The 25,835-nt window shown below is 40.4% G+C and overlaps 1 long non-coding RNA gene across 1 annotated transcript; it reads right to left on the minus strand.

Moving 5' to 3' along the window:
• Window positions 1-357: 357 nt before the first annotated feature.
• LOC117878625 lies at window positions 358-3,932 on the minus strand. Its single transcript, XR_004646030.1, has 3 exons — window positions 3,754-3,932; window positions 2,520-2,653; window positions 358-1,813 (listed from the first exon to the last, which is right to left on the minus strand). It is a non-coding gene; the product is annotated as an uncharacterized LOC117878625 (long non-coding RNA).
• Window positions 3,933-25,835: the final 21,903 nt, after the last annotated feature.

Below are 25,835 nucleotides of genomic sequence, written 5' to 3' on the forward strand. Positions count from 1 at the left end.
ACAAATTTATTTGAGCATAAGATTTATTAACTAAGAAAAGAAATGAGAGTTATTATTAGGTTCAAGCAAGCATATATACACACATGAGTAAAAGTCTATGGTTCCAAAAGGTGACAGAGTTGTAGTAATTTGTCAGTGCTGAATGTCTTTTAGGGCTAACCAAGGCTGATCCTGGGGCTCTCTGGTTCTGTTTCATAGCTCCTGTGAGAGTCCAAACAACAAAAGATTGCCAGCTATTTTTATTTCCTTCTTCCACAGTTCAAGGTGATGGGATGAATCCTTTTGCATATAGCCTCTTCATGAGTATAAGGGGCAATTAACAAAGTCTTTGTATTGCAATGGCCCACAATGGCCCACTTAGTTTTGATTGGCCTTCTTGGTGGGCAGGAGAATCCCTCCTGACTGGGTTCACAGTTTCAGAGCACACCTTTTTTTACAGTTAGAAAGCAAAAACTTAAATATTACCTTACAGCAGGTGATAAAAATATAATTTGAGATTAATGCAGGCAGCAATTTACAACCATTTCATAAAGTGTAAACACATTGTTATAAATCCAATACCCATCTTAACCATACTAACACATAAGTAAAAGAAACTGGTTTCCAGCAATGATTTTGTAAGTGCTCGGCTCAGGCCTATAGCCTGGTCTGCCAGCATCACAGTATATATCTGACTACCTTACTCTTAAGGAACAGTGAAACTATTTTAAACATTTTCAGAATCCAAAATAGCAATGGCTTTAAGAGTGTCATCAATGCAGCATACAGTAAAATACATGAAATACACAAACCTCAGGGAACTAAGAAAATGGACCAAATGTTCTAACTATAGGTAGACTCAAACTAGGACCACTAATCCATTCCCTCCTCAGTTTCAGGATTGGTGTGTTCATTAGATTCAGATCCTCAGATCTAAACTGGCCCTTATGGTTTTTGGTTCCAGATCTGATATAAAATGTAAAAATAGCTATTTTTTAAATCTAGTTCATTTTATGTTGTATGTAGGTGTTTCTTTGTCAATAGTTAGAATAGATACTGGTACCTCTAAAGATGGGCATGCTGAAAGCCCCAGTATAAAATGAGAGCAGACCATGAACTCTTTCCCACTTTGCTTAAAAAAAATTCATATCTAACTGTACCACAAACATGGATTTGACTGCTCATGTCAGGAACAATTGGCAAATGATTTCCCTTTTTGATCTTATCAGCATCTCTATGTCTTATCTATCTGCATCTAAATTAAGATGTCAAAATGGGGGGAAATTGTTTTGCTGAACTTCTCAATCCATGTGAATCAAGGATGGGTTGAAAATGTAGTAACCAAAAAGTACCTTTCTAGGTTTATGTTCCATGATAGCAGCTGAAATACAGCCACCTCCAACCTTTTCATCCCCTTATTTTCTGAGAACTCATTTGAGCTTTTGCTCCCATTCCTGGTTCTCAAAATTGCCTTCTGTGTCTGATCTGCATTACAGAGACGCTCTATTTCCTGTTGCTGATGTGCCTCAGAATCTTGTATGTCAATAACAATGAGAGCTTCATTTCACAGTACAGATCTATAGAAATGTTTTGTTTCTTCTTTGGGTGCGGGTCTCTGTGTGTATTCCCCTGTGGGTAACCATGCGCTCCATGCACCTGAGACTGGAGAGTTCTTGCAAGTGGGGTCCATTTGTCTGCATCTGTGCCCCTGCTCTCCTGTGCTGCACCGACAGTGTAAGTGGCAGGGTGAACTGACTGCTTCTCCAGTTCCTTCTTATTGCTGCATGGCCTGAGTCAGAATCCTCCAGTGTCCAGAGCTGATCCTTCTCTTCCCCTGTAAATATTCAAGTTATATTATTGTTCGTTAGTCTATAATAGTTACTCAGTTAGATAGTGTTACAAATTCCACTCTGGAGAACCCTCTGGGTCTCTCAGTATGGTACTTAGGTATGCCCAGGATACTAGGCTTCAAAAACTGTGTCTCCTACAGTGGCTCTGCTCCTTTTTTTGTCAGTGATGACCCCAGTGCTGCCTCTATTGCCTCGGAGAAGCTCATATCTCTGCTAAGTACAGAATTTGCTGCTGTTTTCCCAGAAGAATGTGGCAGGTGTGGTGCTGAGTGACAAGATGCAACCTCCAAAGGTGGTGATGACTTATACCACTCCAGATGATATCTTCGTCCTCTTGGTCCCACTATTTCCCTTGTTATCAGGATCGACCCTCACCAGGAAGATACAAATGCCTGCAGGAGTCCAGGACTCTGGAAAAAGTCTAACCCTCATCCCATCCACTAGGCACTGCCAAAGGATCAGGATCTGACCTTTTGATCTCCAGGACAGTTGGATTTAACCAGCTTCCCCTCAACCCAGGGAATTCAGCCCAGACAGGGGATTAAGAATCTCCTGGAACCAGCCTCAGCCACACAGACAAGGTCTTCCTCCTCGGGACTGGTGGGCCCTAGTGCTTTGGGGATCACTCCAACCTCCTTCAACCCCTCATACTGACCTTATTGGGGCATTTGGTACCATTATGCACATTACCTGGAATCTGTCTATTCCAACAAGGACTGTTACCAATTCTCTCCTCCAAGGGGCTAGTGTGAACCCCTTGAGCCCTGATGCGGATATTGACTCTGTTACCCAATGAGACGATTGCTTCATCTTCTCTATCTCCCCTGGACAATAATAGAAAATTTGAAGAACTGTTACTGAGAGTGGCAGAATAGCTCCAGATCTCCTTAGAGGAGGTCAAGGACCCTCAATGTAAGCTCCTGGATATCCTACAGGATATCTCTCTGGTCTGGTTGCAGTCCCAGTAAATGAAGCCATATCAGAACTGGCAAGGGCTGTATGGCACATGCCAGCTACCTGTGTCTATAACCCAAGAGTGCAGAGAAGCAGTACTTTGTCCTGGCTAAGGGAGCAGATTTTTTGTTCACTTATCCTGCCTTGAACTCCTGGATAGTCCAGGTGGCCATGGAAAGTTCCAGACAACAACACCCAAGCACTAACCCCACAGATAAGGAGGCCAACTTTCTTGACCTTATGAAGAGGGAAAGGTGTATGCAGGGCTTAAATTCTCAGAGATTTCCAAGCACACACCCCCCACGCCCTCCCTATTTCGGGCTCTGGGCTTCAGCTGTGGGGTGGAAGGTCTTGGGGCTTTAGCCCCATGGGGGTGAGGGGGTGCCAAGGCTCCATCCCCATGGGATGCCCTAGGGCTTGGAGCTTCTGCCCTGTGGGAGGCACTGAGGCTCAGGGCTTCTGCGCCACAGGGTGCACTGGGGCTTGGGCTTTCAGCCCCATGGGAGGCACCGGGGCTCCCACAGGTTTGAAAATATTTACCGGAGCTCTGCTCCAGATGGCTCCAGCTGAATCTAAGCCCTGGTGAATGCATCTATCAGCCTGCAGTTAACATGTGTCACCTGCCAATGGACAGTTCCTCAATTTTTACCTACTTATTAACAGTCAGGTTCTTGAAAGGAATGCTCAGACTCTTTCTGCTGGTAAAGAAACCAACCTCTCACTGCGATCTTAATTTAGTATTTTTGGCGCTAACTAAGCCACCCTTTGACTCATTAGTTATGTGTTCCATGCTTCACTTGTCAATGAAGATCATCTTCCTCATTGCCCTCACCTCAGCCAGAAGGCTAGGTGAGCTTGAGGCCTTAATGGCTGATCCACCGTACACAATATTCCATAACAATAAGGTCTAATTACATCTATGTTCCCAGCACAGTTTCAGAAATTCACAGAAGCCAGTCAATTCACTTACCTATGTTGTTCTCCAAGTCCCCTGCCTCTAGTGAAAGCAAAGACTTCATTCCCTCGTCATGCAGTGAGCATTGGCATTTCATCTGCAGAGAACAAAACAGATAAGGAAGTCACCTAGACTATTTGTTGCCATAGCAGAACGAGTCCAAGGTCAAGCTGTTTTCTCGCTGACATTCTCCAAGTGGATCTCTGGCTGTGTCCTACTCTGTGAGTTGGCACAGCTTCTTCCCCCACATGGAGTAAGGTCTCACTCTACAAGGGCACAAGCAGCCTCAATAGCATCACGTCAAGAGATGCCCCTGCTTGATATTTGCTACATGGAGCTCCATTGACCTATTCAGGAGACATTATGCCTTGGTTCAGGGTGCACTGCTGATACATCCTTTGGGACAGTGGTTCTCCAAGAAGCTATATCACCTTTATCCTCACACTGACCATGTCTCTGAGTACTGCTTGTCAGTCACCCACAGTGGAATACACCTGGGAACTAGCACTCGAAGAAGAAAGAGAAGTTACTTACCTTGTTGCTGTAACTGGAGTTCTTTGAGATGTGTGGTTCCTCTCTATATTCCACTACCCACCCTCCTTCCCCTCTGCCTCAGATCATGACTGGATTTGCAGTAGAGAAGGAACTGGAGAGGTTGGTCTGCCTGGCCCCACCTCTTATTCTTGGTGTACAGGATGAGGAGGACAGAGACACAGGTGCAAACCAATGGACAATACCTTCAAGAATTCTCAGTCTTAGATGCATGGAGCATGTACATATCCACAGTGGAATACAGATAGGGACCACACATCTTGAAGAATTCCAGTTGCAACGAAGTGAATAAACTTCCTTTTTTTCAGTCTAGAAGCTTATTTAAAATGGAGCTAATTTCTTTTATGCATAGAAAAATAACCCCACGTGTTTAGTGTTGTTTATTATTCGTATTATGGCAGTGCCTAGGAACCCTGATTGAGGCTCCGAATGCCATTGTGCTGAGCACTGTACAGACAAGTAGCAAAAAAGACAATCCATGCCCCAGAATGCTGACAGTCTGCAGCAGGACATAAACAGGTGAATAGACTGAGAAATGGTGTGGGGCTGGTGAGAGGATGAGGTAACAAAGTGAACTGAGTAGAGCAGAATAGCAGAAGACATAGCTCTCCAATTCTCTAATCAGTACCAGAAAGTAGTGATTTGTAAGCACCGTGGCAGAAATAACAGTTAAGGGCTTTACAAATTTTGTTGGGGTGACTTTGTTCATGCATAGAGGGCATCATGGGAGAAAACATAGAAGTGTTTGAGGGGAGAAGTGAGCAGTAAAGTGATCAAAGCTGTCATCAGTGGCAGAGTGAAAGTAGGGGTTGATGGCTTGATGATCTGGGAGATTAGGGGGAAATGTTGAAAGGCCTTAAATAAACAGAAGGGAGCAAACAAATGTGGGAAAGGGGAAGGCCAAGATGCAGGACTGGATTGAGGGACATGGGTCTTCCCTGCAGGGCTACATTTTTGAATTGACATCTTAAAGATGGCATTAGACGTCACCTGGATAAAAAGGACCTAGGGATAATATGCAGACACACTAGAGCAGGAGTCCAAGGATAAGTCCTCAGGGGCACCCTCGGAAACGGGGTGGGAAAGGGGAGGGTCCACCAAACAAGACTCTGAAGAAGCAATCAAGGGGTAGGAGCAGAACCATGAGAGGATGGAGCCTTATAAATTAATGGAGGAAAGGGTTTCAAGAATTTAGGGAGTGGTTGATGGTGTGAGGAGCTACTAAGAAGTTAAGGATGATGAGGATGGAGCATAGCCTCTAAGAGCTGGCCAGGAGGATATCTAAAGCTGTGACTTTTTTACACAATGTGATGAAGATTTATAATGAAAAAAATGTACAATTTATGTCTTTTTCATATTTAATTCAGCTTTATTATTCAGGAGGAAAATATTCTTCATCTGTATTTGAAATAAGCCTTAAACTACTTGGGGAAACAGCAAAATAACTGCACTGCATAGACCTTGAATCTTCTTCTTCAGGTGGTCGGATGTTTAAATTATTTAAAATCTTCTTTGGAGGCAGCTTGGAGAGCTTGTGGCAAAGACTTAAAATGCAGTTATCAGCCACTTCTTTAAATATGTTAGAAATATAATAGAAATATTCATACTAAGAGTGTAGCTCTTTAGTATCATGGAAGTGAGAAAAATGCAGAATGTCTTGAGGTTTATCATTGTTGTATTTGACAACAACATTGGCTTTTACAGAGAGAATGTATAGATAGCACTCTTGCTAGTCTGTTGTCCCTTGACACCAAATAGATATTGTGAGTCTGTAAAGTTTTCTTTTAATTTCCCTCACACTCTGACAAGGGTCTAGGATAACAAGCTGAGGCTGAAATGTGTTCTTTGTGTTGAATCTCACTATGGAAAATCAGCTAAGATGGAATTGCCCTCCCTTGGCTGCATAAAATTGTTCTTGGTTTGCATGTAACATTAACTTTTTACAGTTTTGAGAGCCTCATCTGATTCTGAGAAAAAGTCCCCTCTATGAAAATGTACAAATCTCTGCTTTCTGTATATCTTTGTTAAAAATGGTTTTGAAAATACAGGAAAGATTTTCAAAACTTACTAGACTAGATTCTCTGGCGCTGTATCTAGCCATCTCTTACATCTTCCAGCTCACGCATAGCTGATCAGGTAGCAGGTCAGCTGTCCAATATTTTAGAGAAATACTTGAAATCCAATTAAAGTTATGAAAGCTTTTTTTTAAATTACCATGCTCCTTAATTCTGATGATTTATTTATTACATTGGAGCCATCTTAGCTTTCATCAGGGCTAAGGTTAGAGCTAACTTTACTCTTTTTTGTATCTGGGTGCGTCTGCACTACAGCGTTTCTGTGGATGATCGGCACTTGCATGTGACTGGCCACACTGCAAAGCCAGAGTCAAGAGTGGCCAATCAACTGCATCCTCACTGGCCCTGTACACATGCTCATGTGAGGGGCTAGGGCTTCTGGAGTCATAACCCATGGCTTTTAGAACTGCAGTAAGCTGAGCCACTCTGATTCTTTCCCACTGAATTGCAGGAGAACTCATCTGTCCTTCTGGACACACCAGGGGAATTGTGGGAAGGCCCTGGAGAACTATGCGCACTTGAGTGGTTTAGCCTGCATTCGTAGTGTGAAGTGGGTGAATATAAGCAACACCTAGGCTTTAGCCTACTCCCCTGGATGGGCCAGCTAGCTTGGGTGCAAAGCACTGCCGCACTCAGGTCAGAAGGGTTTGTGTAGGAGAAGGGTTAGGGGCAACACTCCAGTAAGAGCCTGAGTTAATTCTGCAAGGAAGAGAAGCCCTCAGAGATGGCCTTATTTTGCACGTATTGTCTCATCATGGATACCCTCTGATGCATATACTCCAATAATACTCATTTAACAAGTGTAAAACTATAAAATTGTTATATAATTGTCTAAGAAAGGGATGTTTATGTCCAATGTATTGATTTATAACTACTTCTGGAGCAAATGTAAATTAAACTACTGAGCGTAGTAAATTTTCAGTCACTTATAATGAAGAATTGCAGTAAATATGATATTTGAAACCTATAGTGAATGTTACCTGACTGTCAGAATACCCAAGATGTGATTTTTCTTTTACTCTGTTGAAAATTATGATTAATTTATTAAGGGCCAATAGTGTCTCACTGCTGTGTCAGACATAGAATAAGATACAGTCCTTGTCCTAAGGAGTTTATGAGACAGACGACCTAAAATGCACTGGAAAATTCAGAGGTTCTGACTTGCAGTGGTATCATTATTTTCTCCTTCTCTATCCTCCCTTTCATCTCCTTTTTGAGTAATGTGAATGGATGATAACAACTTTTATCAAGACAAGTTAGTGCTTCAAAAGGATTTGAAAGAGTAGAGGCTGGGTGCGTGAAATGCTGGAGCAAAAAGGGAGATCTAGGCAAAACAGTAGGTATTCTAAAATTGTGCTTTACTTTGTTACTATACCAGTTATACAAAATGGGGGCAGCAACACTGAAGGAAGCCTGATCGCTTAGTGGTTGGAGAAGGGAGTTTGCTGTGAAGACTTTGAGTTTTATTCTTGACAAGCTGGGTGACCTTATGGAAGTCACTTCATTTATTTGTGCTTCAGTTTACCTATCTATAAAATGTGGAAAATAATTTTCCATCATTCTAAAGGGCTCTGAAGGCATGCAAAATGTACAGAATGTGCAAAGTGGTTTAGTCCTTATCTTATTACCAGTCTCTTGGGATACCCAGTCACCTAGTTAGACTATTGGTGCTTCCTCAATATTAATATTTAAGAATTACTGTCAGGAAAATTATTGAAAGTTGTATAGCATGACATGATTTGCTGTAAATCTTAATACAAATATTAATAATAAATATTATCTTTGATTAATCTCAATACCTTGTTGCTCTGTGGAGTTTAGTTAATTCTGATACTCCCTGATGATGTGGTTCTATTAATTGGGATAACCCGAGGATGTGGAAGTCCCCAGCAGGAGTAAAGCCCCCTTGGTAGAGCTGCCTCCTACACCTTCCTCCCAATATCCGTTGGTGCTGTGCGTGAGCTGGAAGATGTAGGAGATGGCTAGATACAGCGCCAGAGAATCTAGTCTAATAAGTTTTTTAGTATTTGTCAGTAAAGCTGGGTGAAATTTTTTGGCCGAGACTTTTCTTCAGCAAAATAGGCAGATTTAGTGACACTGAAATGCTTTGTGAACTTGTGGTGGTTTTCACCAAAGCGTTCATTTGGGGGAGGGGGGGGGATTTCAAAAAAAGCAAAACATTTAAAATGAAACATTCTGGGTTTTGGGTTTGAAACTACTTTTTGCTTCAACATTTCCTTTAATTTTATTTTTAAAACATTCAAAGAAGTTTATAAATGGTCAAAAATGAAATGTTTCAATTTTGACCAAACAAAATATTTCCTTTGACCCGAAACAAAATTTTATTTGACCTTTCAACTTGCCAAAATTTTTGAAAACTTTAATTTTTGGTCCAACCTGAAATAAAATTTTTAAATGTGTTGAAATTGCCAATGAACTGAAAAAATCTGTGATTTGTCTAGTCCTATTTGTCACTCACATTTTTCAGAGATGGACCATTATGATGGGTATTTCTTGTTTTGCAATGGAAGAATTATCAGAAAAGTTAATCAGGAATAGCTAGTCTGAAATAACTCACATAGATAAGCCTGAAGAGCAACTGAAACCTTATGGCTAAGTGTAGATGAAAACAAACTTGAAATTGTCTGTGCCAGCTGTAATTTTGGTAGGACACTTTTTCCCCCCTAATGGTACAACTACGGGGAAGGGTTGGTTCTTTTATTTCTTATGCCCACATCCAGCCTGTGGAGCCAGTTAAAGGTGTGACCGGCCGTACCTGTGAACGCAGAGGCTGCCTGGGAGATACTTAAATTGGTATCTTTTTAAAAATGAAAATTTTCTCCAAAAAAATCAACATTACTGAAAATTTCCATTTCTGATCAAAATGTGACACAGAAAACTTTGCAGAAATATTTATTCTAAAAATGTGAAAAGTTTAACAAAAGTGAGAAAATACACCTATTTTGAACCCTGCAAAACAGAAACAACTTTAAAAGTATTTATTTTTTCTGAAATCATTTCCCCATTATTCAACCACCTGCACTGTTATCCTCTACCAATTTAGAAATTTGGTAAACTCTGTTCTAGTATTTTTCTGGAGAAAATTTATGCATCAGTAAATTAGCAGAATAACTCTTCTTTCTTATTTTGAATATTGGTACATCTTTTGCTTTTCTTCTGTATTCTTGTACCTCAAGACATTTTATTCTGTTTTCATGAAGTTGTCATTGGTTAATTCCATAGGATGTATAGCAGAAGTCTGTGCAGAGCTGAATCAGCTGATGGGGTGAAGTGAGGAAAACTGCACAGCATTGACAATAGGAATGCCTTTTCTGTAAGCAAATGGAGAACTTCAGTCCCCATTCATTTTAGCATTAAAGGAACCCTTTTTACTTTGCTATTAATGTATATGAATTTTCTATACAAGTATTAAGTAACCTGATCGTGAAATTCCCTCAAACAGAAATAAGAGATTGATTTAAGATTTATAAAATTAAAATTGGATAAAAATTGGGGGAGGAGGAGGTCTGGGGGAGAATTACAATGTTTATTTTCCTCTGCACATGAGTACAAGGTTAGAGCTTGCCTACACTGGGAGTTATTTCTGAATAGCTCTTCCTGATGGATTGATTCTACTGGAGTAAGCTAATTCAGAATAAAGCACTCATAAAAACATAAGAATGACCATACTAGGTCAGACCAATTGTGCATCGAGCCCAGTATCCTGTCTTCTGACAGTGGCCAATGCCAGATGCTTCAAGGGGAATTCACAGAGCAGGGCAATTATCAAGTGATCCATCGCCTGTCATCCAGTCCCAGCATCTGGCAGTCAGAGGTTTAGAGACACCCAGAGCATGGGTCTGCATCCCTGACCATCTTGGCTACAGGGCCGGCTCCAGGCACCAGCTTCTCAAGCAGGTGCTTGGGGCAGCAGGTCCAGGTATTCGGTGGCAATTTGGCGGACGGTCCCTCACTCCGCCTAGGAGTGAAGGACCTCCCGCCAAATTGCCGCCGCAGATCGTGATCGCGGCTTTTTTTGTTTTGTTTTGTTTTTTGTTTTTGGCTGCTTGGGGCGGCCAAAACCCTGGAGCCAGCCCTGCTTGGCTAATAGCCATTGATGGACCTATCCTTCATGAATTTATCTAATTCTTTTTTAAACCCAGTGATAGTTTTGGCCTTCACAACACCTCCTTGCAACAAGTTCCACAGGTTGACTGCGTGCTGAGTGAAGAAGTACTTCCCTTTCTTTGTTTTAAATCTGCCCCTTACCCTTAAACCCACACCATACCCTTAATCATTTTAGTTGCCCTTCTCTGTACCTTTTTCAATTCTAATATATCTTCTTTAAGATGGGGTGACCAGAACTGCACATAGTATTCCAGGTGTGGGCATACCATGGATTTATGTAGTGGCATTATGATATTTTCTGTCTTATTATCTATCCCTTTCCTAATGGTTCCTAACATTGTTAGCTTTGTTAGCTGCTGCTGCATACTGAGTGGATGTTTTCAGAGAAATATCCACAATGACTCAATAATCTCTTTCTTGAGTGTTAACAGCTAATTTAGACCCATCATTTTGTATGGATCGTTGGGATTATATTATTCCAATATGCATTACTGTGCATTTATCAACATTGATTTTCACCCAGTCACCCAATTTTATGAGATCCCTTTGCAACTTTTCACAATCTGCTTTGGACTTAACTATCTTGAGTAACTGATAACTTTGCCATCTCACTGTTTACCCCTTTTTCCACATCATTTATGAACAGCACTGGTCCCAGTACAGACCCCTGGGGGACACCACTATATACCTCTCTCCATTATGAAAATTGGCCATTTATTCCTACCTTTTGTGACGGGTTGGATCACAGAAACCCCCTTGGGAGCTGCCACCTGATGTGCAAAGACTACCTCTGCTCCTGTTTTCCCTGCCAGCTCAGGCCTCCAGAACCCTGTCTTGCTGAGCCAGACTCTCCCATCTGCTCCAACACGGACCCCAAAGCTGCAAGTTTACCTGAAAACAGCTCCCAGAAGTGTGCTTGTCTTTAGCACTCAGATGCCCAACTCCCAATGGGGTCTAAACCCAAATAAATCTGTTTTACCCTGCATGGCAAACTCATAAATTGTTCGCCCTCTATAACACTGATAGAGAGATATGCACAGCTGTTTGCTTCCCCAGGTATTAATACATACTCTGAGTAAATTACTAAATAAAAAGTGATTTTATTAAATACAGACAGTAGGATTTAAGTGGTTCCAAGTAGTAACAGACAGAACAAAATAAGTCACCAAGGAAAATAAAATAAAATGCGCAAATCTATGTCTAATCAAACTAAATACAGATAATCTCACCCTCAGAGATGCTTCAGTAAGTTTTTCTCAGACTGGACACCTTCCAGGCCTGGGCACAATTCTTTCCCCTGGTACAGCTCTTGTTGCAGGTCAGGTGATAGCTAGGGGATTCTTCATGATGGCTCTTCTCTCTCCTTTGTTCTCTTCCACCCCTTTATATATCTTTTGCATAAGGCAGGAACCCTTTGTCCCTCTGGGTTTCCACCCCCCCTCACTGGAAAAGCACTAGGTTAAAGATGGATTCCAGTTCAGGTGACATGATCACATGTCACTGCAAGACTTCATTGCTCACTTGCCAGCACACACACATATAGGAAGACTCACAGGTAAATACAGCCATCTGCAGACAATGGTTCTGGTTAATGGGAGTCATCAAGATTCCAAACCATCATTAATGGCCCACACTTTACATAATTACAATAAGCCCCAGAGTTATATTTTATATTTCTAGTTTTAGATACAAGAGTGGTACATTTATACAAATCGGATGATCACACTCAGTAGATTATAAGCTTTGTAATGATATCTTACAAGAGATCTTTTGCATGAAGCATATCCCAGTTACATTATATACACTTATTATCATGTTTTTCTAAAACTATCCCAGTTACATTATATTCACTTATTATCATGTTTTTATAAAACCATATAGACTGCACAACGTCACACCTTTGTTTCCCGTTTTTTAACTAGTTACTGATCCATGAGAGGACTTTCCCTCTTATCCCATGACTGCTCACTTTGCTTAAGAGCCTTTGGGGAAGGATCTTGTCAAAGGCTTTCTGGAAGTACACTATATCCACTTGGTCACCCTTGTCCACGTGTTTATTAACCCCTTTGAATAATTCTAATAGATTGGTAAGACATGATTTCCCTTTACATAAAGCCATGTTGACTCGTCCCCAAAAAATCGTATTTATCTGTGTGTCTAATCATTCTGTTCTTTATTATAGTTTCATCCAATTTGCCTGGTACTGAAGTTAGGCTTACCAGCCTGTAATTGCCAAGGATGCCTTTGGAGCCTTTTTAAAAAATCAGCATTACTTTAGCTATCCTCCAGCCATCTGGTGCAGATGCTGATATAAGCAATAGGTTACATACCACAATTTCTACAATTTCATATTTGAGTTCCTTCAGAACTCTTGCAGGAATACTATAAGTTCCTGGTGACTTATTACTATTTAATGTATCAATTTGCTCCACACGTATTCTCTTATTCTGAAATAAGAGTATCTCCATATGGAGTTCATCAGGACTAGTTAAATTCACTTTAAATTCATTCTCCCTTATTCCTAAAGCCTAGTGAAAATTGCAATTTTTTTTTTGAGAATTCCCGGCAATACCATTAAGTATCAAATTTCATGGAATATGCACAACTGCCGAGTCTCCTCTGACCCGCTGCAATTTTTTCCAACAGTGGCGAGGTGGAAGTGGGCGTTGTGCATGCTGGCCTTGTGTGGGTGTGGCTTGTAGTGTGTGGCAGTGGCAGATTCATGTAGGGCCTTCAGTTTCAGGGGACGCTTGGCAGCCAAATTTATGTGGGCACACTAGCCAGCGTTACCACTGCTTGGAGCACAAACAGCAGTGGTCTCTATGGAGAGGCAGAAACAGTAATCTCCGTGCACTGATCTCGTGCTCAGTGTGGCTCATGGCATGCAGCAACATCATGTTGGAGCAGCAGTTTGAGGGGGACTTGGCAGCTGCTTTTATGCAAGGCACTGTAGCCAGCACTGCCCCTGCTTGGAACACACGCTCTGAGCGGCACAAGACCAGGGTGTGCGGATGCCTGCTTCTGACTGAGGCCACAGCTACTTGTGTTCCAAGTGGCAGCAGTGCTAGTTACCGCGTCTCACGTAAAACCAGTTTCCCCACCCCTGAACTGCTGCTCCAACATGACACTGCTGTGCACTATGGTCCACACGGAGCATGAGACTGTTGCACCCAGATGGCCGTTTCTGCCTCCCTGCTGTTGGAAAATTCGTGGTATTGGGCTAATTTCATGATTTCCACACAGTCATGAAATTGTGGGGGTTTTTTTCCACAGGGTCCCACTTTATTCCAGATTAACTTTCATGTGTAGACAAGCCCTGAAACTGGTGCATCAGGATTGATTCTTCTGAGCAGAAGACCCCCATCCCAGCCTGCTTTGAAGCCATCACATCTAAGATCACTTTGCTAACACCACAAACAACTCGCAGCCCACCTGCTGTTGTATATGGATAGAAATAATGCAAGTGTTTACGTACAGAAATAGCAATGATGTAAAGAAATCACAAAGAATTTTTTTTTTTTTTTAGAAGACTAAAACTATTCCCCACTGGAAAACAAAGGGACTCTTGCAATAAAGCAATACTAGTCTGTAAGAATTAAAAGTGCCAATTTTTTAAGGAGCGTATGTGTAATTTTTTAGTACTGTAAGTGTCAACAAGCCAGCAATAGGGAAGTTGAAGGCAATGAGTGAATACCAGCTGGGCCATTAGTTGGTAAGTGGCTTCCCTTTTGTGTTGGCAAAGTGACCCTAGACTTGATGACTCCAGTCCCAGCAGGAATGGGGGCCTGCTCTGCTGGATAGCTCAGGAGAATCCATCCTGAAAGACTAATTTCAGACCATCAGACCAGTGATATCCTGGGTCAATTAAAGTACATGGAGTTTACCCATTGATTTAACTGGGGACAAGACTTCACTTAGAGGGTTTTCGGGGGGACAGAATTACTGCCTGTATGGAAATTTTTTGGGCTGGACACTGAATACTGTAACAGAAAAGGTGTGGGGGCTGGGCTGGAGAGACAGGATTTTCCAAGAGCGGATGGTGAAAAAAACCTTTGCTGATCACCAGTATATGCGCTTGAGTTGTGCTGCTTTTGCTGTTAAAAGCCATTTTGTTCAAAGTCTGTCTGTAGGAATTGTACATTTCTAAATAAAAGTGTAATAGGATAATTTAGTAATTCACTGTCTGCTGTCTACTCATTTTCTCTCCTAAAAGAAATTACCAAGATCTAAGTGCACTAACCACTCAGATCGTGACTACATATATTGCTGAATGATTCTTATCACATTCATTGCTAAGCTGTTGTTTCTGCTGGATGTTTTGAAGCTCTCTCTCTTTTTCTCTCTCCTCTCTCTCTTGTTTACTGAATTATCAATCCATTTGTTCAAACTGAAGGACCCTCTATTTATGATTTTTCCACTGAAAAATCCCTCTGGAACTAAAACCTTAAGTGTGAGAAGTATAAATAGAGGGTCCTTCAGCCTGAACAAGCTGGATAATTCAGCAGGGAAAAAGGAGAAAAAAAAAAAAACAGAAGAAGGCTTGAGATAAGTCAAAATATTCAAAAGAAATGAGAATTACACAACTATAAAAGCAAGGAATTCTTAACATTGACATTACTTCACCAGGTAACTCCCTTTAAGCACAAGATATTCAATATATAGTACATCTATGGGCTGATCTTGCAATGTTCTGATCTCCTATAATTCTCACTGAGTTCAGCAGCCTAGGAATCAGACTCAAAGTTCATATATTATGTTGAAAGAGAATGGGATTTGGTGCACTGAAGAACTTCTATTTTTCTGGCATATGTCTGCACATGTACGCAAGGGTGACAATAAAATAATGGTGGTTACCAGATGAGCTCTCATAAAACATCTATTGTGAGGTAGCAGGAAATTATATTTGATGAAGCAAAATGGTGTTGAGAGATCACATTAACTCTCATGAGGTCTTGTGTTAACTGTCATGACAATTGTGCAAATACTTTGCATCAAAAATGTTTATATATAAAAGTCAGGTGATAGTCTTCATTCCACAAACAAAACACCCATTTATATCAACAGGAGATCTGCTCATACATGAGGTACATGTATGAGGAACTAGTGGATAATATATCCCTATATACCTTACTTTTAATTGTGAAGTATATATAAGTGAGGTCAACAGTGAGTAGAATTTAGTGGAATTTTCTCCATCACTTCAGTGTACTTTGGATCAGGCTCAATATAGTAATTTAAGTTTCTCTTTGAAATATGTCAAAAATCACCATTCCTAATTTGTAAAAAAGCTTCAAAATTGCGCATTTTAATTTCTAGCTATGCATGTATGGTATCATAAAATAGTCTTTGTATCAAAATGCTTTATCTTTAGATGGAGGAGGGTGGAGAGAACAGATGCTGTTTTTTAACTAAAAACAGGAAAATTCCTTCACCAATTCTATATGCACAAACCATACATTTCTATGAGGAAAAATAAACCATGAAAATGTTTAGGAACTCTGTGTTAGAGGAAAGGTTTGCAGGATATAACACAGTTGTTTGCAATTTTCTTGCATTTGATGTATTTGACCATATTTCAACTATCATCCTAATTCCTTTCCAAATGGTAAAGAAAGATCTGTTCTAATTTTAATTTAAAGCTGTCTTCTCTATATAGTAGATACTAGTAAATCTTAGACTGTATGCTTCTAGGGGCAGGACTTTGTCTTACAATATGTTTGTACAGAACTTAGCACAAGGGAGTTTGATTCTGATTTGTTGTCTCTGGGCACTAATGCAAAATGCTAAGAATAATGCATCAAAGAGAGAAACTGGCATGTTTAAAGCAAATGGTGGATATGTTTCAGGGAAAAAATGTTGGTTTATTACAAAGAGGACACTTTGTGGTGGGAGCACCCCTGCTTGCTAAACTGTCCCCAAATTGCAACCCCCCTTGCCTCCATGAGGCAAAAACCTTTTGTTCCCTTTCACAACTTTTCAGGAGTCTGGAATTGACCAAGAAATAAATGCTACACTCCAATATAATACCAGTGACTTTATCTGAGCAAGGACAATCCACAGTAGTAAAAGGGACTGTGACAGATTAGTGTAAGTCAGTATGTATCTATCTCAAACTTTTGTTCTGAGTGCCATTTTGATTGTAAGACTAATGCACCTATATTTTTGCCTTTTATCCTTTATCTTGTGCTGAAACCTCTGAGAGAAGGCTAACAATACAGTGAAATCCAGGCTCCTTTACCTGTAGCATTTCTCATTCAAAAGCAAGCACCCTAAGATAATAAGCTCCCTTCTGCTCTAACCATGAAACTCAGTGAGCTTGTAACCAAGCAACAGATCACCTGACTAGGGACTTGAAGTCACTGAGGGGAGTCACCTGACAGGGGGAACTAGAAGAACCTTATAAAAGGAAGACTTTCTCACTGGCTATTTTAGAGACTGGCAGAAGTTTGTGTGCATATTAGGTTGTTTTTCCATGGATCTTTATATCTTTTGTGCTGTCTAAGAGTAAAGTAAATGTGTATATGTGTTTAGAAATTCCTTCGCTTTCTGCATTACATAGTTCCAGAAAAGGGAAATAGCAAACCAGAGAGTTCACAGTTTTGGTGTAACTCTGAGAGTATGCAACAGCTACTGGGGAGGCTTGGGAGAGGTGGCACTTGTATCAGGGCCTATGCAGTTGGACCCCCTATGGGGTCCCCATTGCTAAAAGAGGAGTCAGACACAGGCACTGCACCTAGATTGTGTGCCTAAACATCCAGAGCCAGAAAGAGAGTGCCTTACACTGCCTACCCCCAGCAAGACAAGAGCATGTAGGACCCAAGGTTTGGATCCAGTACAGCATCCTGGTGAGTGTCGAGGAGGGGGAGGTCATTGAGGGTTGTAACAGGGACCATTAAGGGGCCCCAACAAGAAGTCACATATATAACCCCAGCAGTAATACAATACACTGAGTTCTTGACTAGGGTAGCCAGAAAACAATAATTCCATTTCCTCCCACATTTTCAGGTTTTGAAATTTATTTTTGTTGTGACACTCATCTGGATTGTGAGAGACCTCGCTTCAAGTCCCCGCTCTACCTAATTTGGACCAAGGACTTGAATCTCTCATAGCCCAGGTGAGTGTCCTAACCACTAGGCTATAGAATCAGTTTCTCTTTCTGGCCCAATCATTGTTTAATTATTTATACAAAGTGGAACAGCTCCAACAGGAGAGACTGAGAGAAACTGACTGTGTAGTCCAGTGGTTAGGGCACTCACCTGAAATGTGGAAGACCCAGGTTATGGGGTGGGTGGGGGGGGAGTGCGCTCTCTCTCTCTCTCTCTCTTTTTGATCAGAAATTCCATCCTGGACCTGTGAAAGCTTCCTGACTGAATTTTCTTCAGAACCAATAAGATTCCCCGGAACATTTTAGAATTGACAAAATGACATTTTTCAACAGAATTATTAATAATAAATTATTATTTTATTATTTTGTCAGTTTTGAAAAATCTTCCAACCATCTGTATCCTATTATCTAACAGAGTAATTTTATTTTACCTGACAAGTAGTCCACACTGCCCCCATACTCAGGCCCTGACTCCCACAATGGGGTATCTCTTGCCCCTTCTGGTGATTGCTGATGCTTGAGTACCATGGAAACTCAGAGTAGTGAGTCCTAGTCTGTGTTGAATTGCCACATAGGGTTGCCAACTTTCTAATTGCACAAAACTGAACACCCTGCACCTGCATGGCCAGACATGTTGGCCACTTCCGGGGAGCTGCGCAGAGCCAGGGCAGGCAGGGAGCCTGCCCTTAGCCCTGCTGCACCACCAACCAGACTTTTAATGGCCCAGTCAGTGGTGCTGGCCAGAGCCGCCAGGGTCCCTTTTCAAACGGGCATTCTGGTCGAAAACCAAATGCCTGGCAACCCTATAATGCCAGATTGTCTGTCATAATGCTGGTCAGGGTTTCCTCTGCTGGGTCTGGGTCAATCTTCCAGCCTAACTGTGGCTGTGCACCTGGGCTGCTCATAGGGCTGGTCTCCTAGCCCTGGATTTAGATTTAATTTTCTCTCCATCATCATCATCATCATCTCTGCTTGAGCTATGCAGCTTTTTCATATCATTGTCCCTGTGCCGGCTGATCGACCCAGTTGCAAACACATCCCTCAGCCCCAGGGCTGAGCTCCTGTTGTGGGGCAGCATCTCCATCCTCCAACTGGGTGCAGGCTAGCAGCAGGAATTTGGGGTGGAGTTTTCTTCCAGACCTCTAGCCAATCAGGGGTCTGGAAGGGTCTAATTCCTTCTTCCAATTCCTTCTGCCTGCTCCCTAATCAATCAGGGCTCATGATCAGTAGCGCTGATCCTTTCATACTGCTGGCATGTGGAGTGGGAGCTCCACACTTTGCATATCCTTTTTGGCTAAATGTTTATACATACACATCAATTAAGTAAAAGATAAATTAGGAGTACACAAATGTTTGGTGCATGAACTACAGACATGAAAGAAGAAGATTTGGGTACTCAGATTAATTGTTGTCCAGGAAGTGAAGGTATCTGGATTCAGAAATTTTCTTTTGTTCAATATATATAGTCCTTTTCTGATTCTTTCAAGATGTCATGAAAAAAAAAAACATAGGGCTTCACACATTAGCATTTTTGATTTGGAAAGGGTCTTGATAGTCAGTTCTGAGATTGCCCAAACTATTCATGATGTCACGAGAAATTTAGAACACTTCCCTTACCATATATAATCTGCAAAATGATTTCTGCTCACACCTGTCATATTTTTCTTCTACAATCTCTACTTGTTAGATGGTGATACTCAGGGCCAGCTCCAGCATTTCTGCCACCCCAAGCAAAAAAAAAAAAAGCCGCGATCGGCGGCGGCAGTTTGGTGGCAGGTCCTTCGCTCCTACAGGGAGTGAGGGACCTGCCGCCCCCGAATTGCCGCACATGCCGCCCTGTCCCTTGGCCACCCCAAGCACCTGCTTGTTAAGCTGGTGCCTGGAGCCGGCCCTGGTGATACTCCTTTCCCAAGATGGCTCTTCTTCTAGATGATGTAACAATGTAAAAGAACTAGCAAAATGTTATTTTTAAATATCAAAACGATTATAATGCTAGAACAGGATTTATGACCCTGGTTATAATTTAAAGTCATCAAAACCCTGAATGCTTGTAGAAATGAAATGACTAATCTGAAAATATAAGGATTTATTAATTTAAATATATTGTTTGGGATTTATTGGCATGATTTGTCAAATTCTGTTGTAGAGCTTATAATTTTATTTTTAAATGATCTTTCAGATTCATTTTTTGATTGACTGATCAATCAAATATTTTGGACACAGGCCAGTCAGTTCTCAGAGTATGATACAAATCCAGAGCAGGATTTACAAAGTCCTGAAATACATATAAATCAGTTTCCTGGCCTAAGAATAAGTTTTAACTAAATATGATGGTTAAAATAATAATTTTAAAAATCACAACTTTGTGGTTAAGGTTTACAGGAAAGAGTTATAAATCTTAGTCTAAAAATGTATCTTCAGCTCTGAAGGTCAACTTTAAAGGACCTGCCTTTCAGAGGCATGGAGCACTTGCTGATCCCACTGAAGTCATCTGACGCTGTGGGTGCTCAGCACCTCTGAAAATCAATCCACACAGTTAATGCTACCTAGTAGATGTGTAGAAAACATTCCCATCTCAAAGAAAGCAGCTACCTGGATAGCTGACCCACTGGAACAGCATTGCCTCTTGGCCACCTTAGAGGCTTCTTCCTTTTCTGACGGACTACTGCTTTCATCTTCGTAGTAGCCAAGTAATGCTAGTTTAGACCTAAAATGCTGCTGTCACAGGCTTTGCAAGATCTTTACAAACTTTGCCCAGAATGAATGCTATGGTAGAGCCAGTTCAATCATAAGTGGGGACTCTACGAAGTAAGTTCAGTTAGGACAACATTGTAGGGAATGAGATTTCGGGTAATAATTATTGTATATTGGGGGATATTAAATTTAATTTGAGATATGACATAAAGCTGGAAGCTTGACTGTAAGAATTAAAGCAAACCTCATCCTCACCAAAAAAATACCCCATCAAACCCAGCATCGTGATATTTAAGCCCCAAACAAAATTATAAGCATGAATTCAAGGAGTCTTTTTCTTTTCCTGTTCCCTCTATTCCAGGGTGCTTAAATTTATATGGTCAAAGATGTGTGTGTGTGTGTGTATCTATATCTATATATATATATATATATGAAAATTATTTACAGGTGCTGTTCCTGGCTCTGTCAAAAAAGCTGAGTCTTATACTACAATCTGAACAACAGACTTGGGATCAAGGTGATTCTTTTCTGTATGGACCTTTCTGCTGAATAACTTTGCCGGTTATGAAGCCAGCTTTCAAGGCCTTTCAGGACCTTGGATGACCCAAAAGGCAATTAATATTTTCTGCTGGCTTGAGCCATAATGGTTTTAGATGAGCAAAAAATATTCTTCATTACTATGTGTTTCAAAGATTTTTATTACCAGAATCAAAACTATTTTAGCATATTCTAATTCAACATTAGAGGTTCTAGCTAATTCAGCCAGAAGTTAAATTTAATTCAAAGCTTCTTTTACTTAAATCTCCTGAAGATATGTAGGATATGTTAGGTATTGAAAAACCTGCCTCTTTTGAATTCTTTCCAGTTTCTGGACCATTAATTCTTAGTGTCCATCTGCTTTTGCATGATTTGTTGCTTAACCAGTCATAGCAAACTCTCATCTCAAGATAACTATTTAGATGTGTGGACTGTGTGTATATATATAAGGAAATAGTATAAATATTATTGTAAAGACTGAGAATAAGCACTAATAAGTTAGAAACATTAAAACCTGTGGATCTCTAATGCACAGTTATATAGCCCATCCTGTATTATCCTGTAGTATTGCCAATCCCAAGTGTTCAAAAATCATTGGTCAGACCCAAAAAATCATGAGATTTTTTTTAAACAATAATAAATATGTGGTGGGTTTTATTTACCTTCTGATTTCTGAGTCTTTAGGGTGCACTCATTTCATGTTTTCAAGCGCTTTTCTGAAGTCATGAGGCTATAGAAACTTACTTTTTATTAAAATGAAAACTGAGCTTCTTCTATAATCACATGAATCCAGAAGCTGGGGCTTGAATTAGGGCACCAAATATCACAAGACTCGCAATAAAATCACGAGAGTTGGCACACTGTATAGTGTATTAACTTGGGCCCGGATCTTGCGACTAGTTTTCCATGGGCAGATCCCTGAACCTGCTCAGAGGCCAGTTAAAGTCCATGGATTCTGTGGGTACAGGGGCTCTATCTGAGTAGTTCCCAGTACAAAATCAAGTTTATTTAGCGTAATATATTCAAAATTTACATTTGCTATTCCCCCATAGATCAAATCAATGTAGGACACCATTATTGTGTGCATGTGAGCATGTTAATGTTACATTACAAATATTTCCATTTTTAATTTCCCGATTTATTTTTTGCTTGATTTCACAACTTTAATGTTGCATTAAAACTTTTTTTTTTTTTTGCACTTAACTCCAGCTGAAGGGAATGGAAACTGCAGGAGCTCAGCAACTCTAAAAATCAGGCTCTTAGGGCTTGTCTTACGCGCTGGTTCGGCGGCAGGCAATCGAACTTCTGGGTTCAATTTATCGCGTCTTGTCTGGACGCGATAAATCGAACCCAGAAGTGCTCCCCGTCAACTCTGGTAATCCTGCTCGGCGCGATGAGTAAGCAGAGTCGACGGGAGACCCTGCCTGCCGCGTCTGGACCGTGGTAAGTTCGAACTAAGGTACGTCGACTTTAGCTACGTTATTCACGTAGCTGAAGTTGCATACCTTAGTTCAAATTGGGGGGTTAGTGTAGACCAGGCCTAAATGACGTAGGCAAATGGTTTAAGATTGTTTATGGCTCAATCCAGTTAAAGTCACTAGGAGTCTTTAAATTAACTTCAGTGGGCTTTTGATCAGACTCCTAGAGGTGAAGGGAATCTTAAAGGCTGAGCTACCTTTAGGATAAATCCTTTCCCCATTAAGGATGACCCAGTTAAAACAATTCAGCAGATGCTTCATGTTCTAACCCACTTTAACTTTAGTGCGGAACTAAATAAATCTAAAAAATGAACAAATGTGCTCAAGAAGAAATATTCTAAGTTCAATCACTTTAGTAGTTTTAAAGAGATTTTCTTCAAATTTGGATTTTTTCCTTCAATGAGTATACAAAAAAAAAAGTCCGAAGTGTGTCTAGCTTAAGCCATTTTGGAGCTAATCAACTACAAAAAGTTCATTTGGGACATAAGAAATTTTTTTTTTAATCCTATATAAGTTAAGAATTGCAGAACTGACTTAGTTGAATCTTTTCCCAGTGCAAAATAAAAGCAAGGGGGGAAAAAAATCTCAGCCCCTATAGAATTTTTCTGAAAGAACCGGAACTCAATCTTAAATATTTGTCTGCTAAAGTGAACTCAAAGTGTATATAGGTGAATCAGTTTCAGGGCCGGCTCTAGGATTTTTGCCCCCCTAAGCAAAATCAATTTTGGCCGCTACCACCTCCCCGTTTTTTTCTTACCCACCCCTGGCCCCGCCTCAACTCCGCCCCTTACCAAAATCCCCAGACCTGCCTCCTCCCCCAAGGCTCTCAAGCCTAGGAGGGAGGGAGGGGGAGCAGCGGCGCGCGAGCGGCAGCAGCAGAGGTGAGCTAGGGCATCTGGGGCACATTTTTAGGGGCGGCATTCTGGCACCGGCCATGCCGCCCCTAAAAATGTGCCGCCCCAAGCACCAGCTTGTTTTGCTGGTGCCTAGAGCCGGCCCTGATCAGTTTAGTTAAATATACATAGCTTTCACTCACTTTTTAAATCTGAACACACATTTTCTAAGGTTTGAAATATTTAGTTAAATATGGTCCTCCATTCTATAGGCCTTTGCATTTCTGGGACTTTTTGGGTCAAACTGGAAGTGCCAACATACCAAAACAATGACAGTTTGTAAAGATTTCCAGTCCATTTCATGATACACAAAAGACTCAGGTACTTTGGATCAGCATCCTTGGCCAAACCAAACTCTGTGAATCTTTTGAGATTCACCCATAAGCTAGTAATTTACAAACATTGTGTATGCACTTATATACTAGAATATACCGAATACCATGCACACAGATGAAGCTTGCCAACTTTCAGCTCATTGTGATTTCAGATGGCTGAGTTATTGAACCCTCAAAAATGAGGTTTCTAATGGAAACCTCAATTCAGCATTAACTATAGCAGCTCTAATTTATGCATATTATATTAGTATCATAAAACAATAGTTTGCTGCACTTTAATCTTTTTGTCAAGTAGCTGAGCTATTAGTGCATGGTCTTCAATTAGGATTTGTACTTTAGAAGAATTTAGACTCAAGGGTTATATTGCAAACATTGCTCAGAATCAGTTCAGTAGTGAAAGGAAGAATTCATTTCTCAATATTTTTTGTTCACCAAAAATGTTGAAATTTGTGCAGCAGCCTGGACTGAAACCAGTGCTTATTTTTACTACCAAGTTTTTTTCCCATTATCCAGGCATGGTTTCCCATTTCAGCTTTCTCCTTTCTTACATTTTTTGAGGTTTCCCTGCTTGGGCCTCTCTTCTATCCTTCAGTAAGGTTGAATTCCCTGATGGTAATCATAATTATAAGCATATGTTGTTACTGTGGGCTACCAATTTACTTGCAGATTGTGGTATTTAAAAAGTGTTTTTTGGAATATATTTCACATAATCAGGGCAGATCTTATGAATAATTAAATTGAAAGTGGAGTTTGTAGTAAAAGAGTGGGCCCTGGAATGTGGTGTGCAAGATAGTTGTATAATATGTTTGAACCAAGTAACTAGCAAAAAAATATATCCTTCAGCTTTAGCATCACAGACATAAAGATCTAAATTTTAAAGACTTGTCATCGGAATAGAGACCACTAATGTGAAACTGAAAAATGGATAAATACACAATAATCTTTTCAAATTTGGCCAGCTATGGAAATGATTAGATTTTTGACTAGTTAATTTATCACAGGTACTCACTGAAAAGGATCATCTTTACAATCTGAAAAAGCACAGAAGGGCACAAAGTTCAGCCAGAAATTCTGCAGTTTACATTCTTTTAAATGTTTTCCTCCATGATTTGGTCTTTTATTCAGGGCTTTATTTTAAAGATATGCTTTTGTAACAAACCTGGTGAGAGATGAGAGAGATTGTGGTCTAGGAATACTTATTCCTGTCTCCATTTAGGGGAATGGTCTAGATACTATCTTGAGGTCACTCCCAGCCTCACAGTTCTATGACGCTATTTTATTATTTAACATTTTATTTCAGGGAGCACTCAGTGTGCCAATCAGTGCAGTGTTCATAATGAAACATGCAATAGTTATATGACTATATATTGGATCCTTAATTTTGTATTCAATATCCTGATAAGTAAAGCTAAAATGTTTGCAACTTTAGAGGCCTATGATTAGTTAAAAAGGAAATGAAGCCATTGCAGTAATTAATGAAATAATACAAAAGGAGTAGAGAGCTCCAGCATGTAAAATTGATCTTTGTATGGATCTTGCCTACTGTTATATTTATCTATCGGTAGATGATCCAGAGTTCTTCTTTTGAGTAGAAGCCTGATCCATAGACGATTGATGTCAATAGTAAGACTCCTATTGTCTTCAGGAAGCTTTGGAACAGGTCCTACGAGAGGATAAGGCACCAAAAATGCAGCAAGAGTTGGGGAAATTGTGCAACAGAGACCTGATGTGTGGGAGTCTTTTGACTGACTTCAGTGGCAGTTGGGTTGAACTCTAAGTGCACATATATGTGATGGGTGATACTGTCCTGTCTGTTAAACTTTATCGCTTAAGAGTTTTTCTTGAACTGATAAGACAGAATTAGAGAAGAACAAAGTGATCAGTAAACTAATTTAGAAAGATTTGTAGAATATTTACAAGATAATACAATAAATAAATAGCAATAAAATGGAGAAGGCTGCTGCTGCCAATATATTGATTATAGCAATGATCAGCATCTTTAACTTTGCCAAGAACTAAAGTGCACAGATTAGATAGACTCAAGTCTATCTAATCAGGTCAGCAATCTCTGAACAGTTACTCCAAAGTGAATGAGGTAAATACTTTCCTGTGATGTATAGTCCATGAAGTGAACACCACTTTTGTAGGCCAGTTGGTTAATGATCCTGACAGAATGAGGTACATAATCATCTGAAAGGTACAAAGAATGAGAGAATATGATGCTGTGCTGCTGTTTGAGGAAAAACAGATGCTTTACCTCCAGTCAGACTCCTTTTGGTCATCTGAAGTCTGAGAAGATA

The sequence above is a fragment of the Trachemys scripta genome, chromosome 5, assembly GCF_013100865.1.
Source record: "Trachemys scripta elegans isolate TJP31775 chromosome 5, CAS_Tse_1.0, whole genome shotgun sequence".
Classification (NCBI taxonomy): Eukaryota; Metazoa; Chordata; order Testudines; family Emydidae; genus Trachemys; species Trachemys scripta.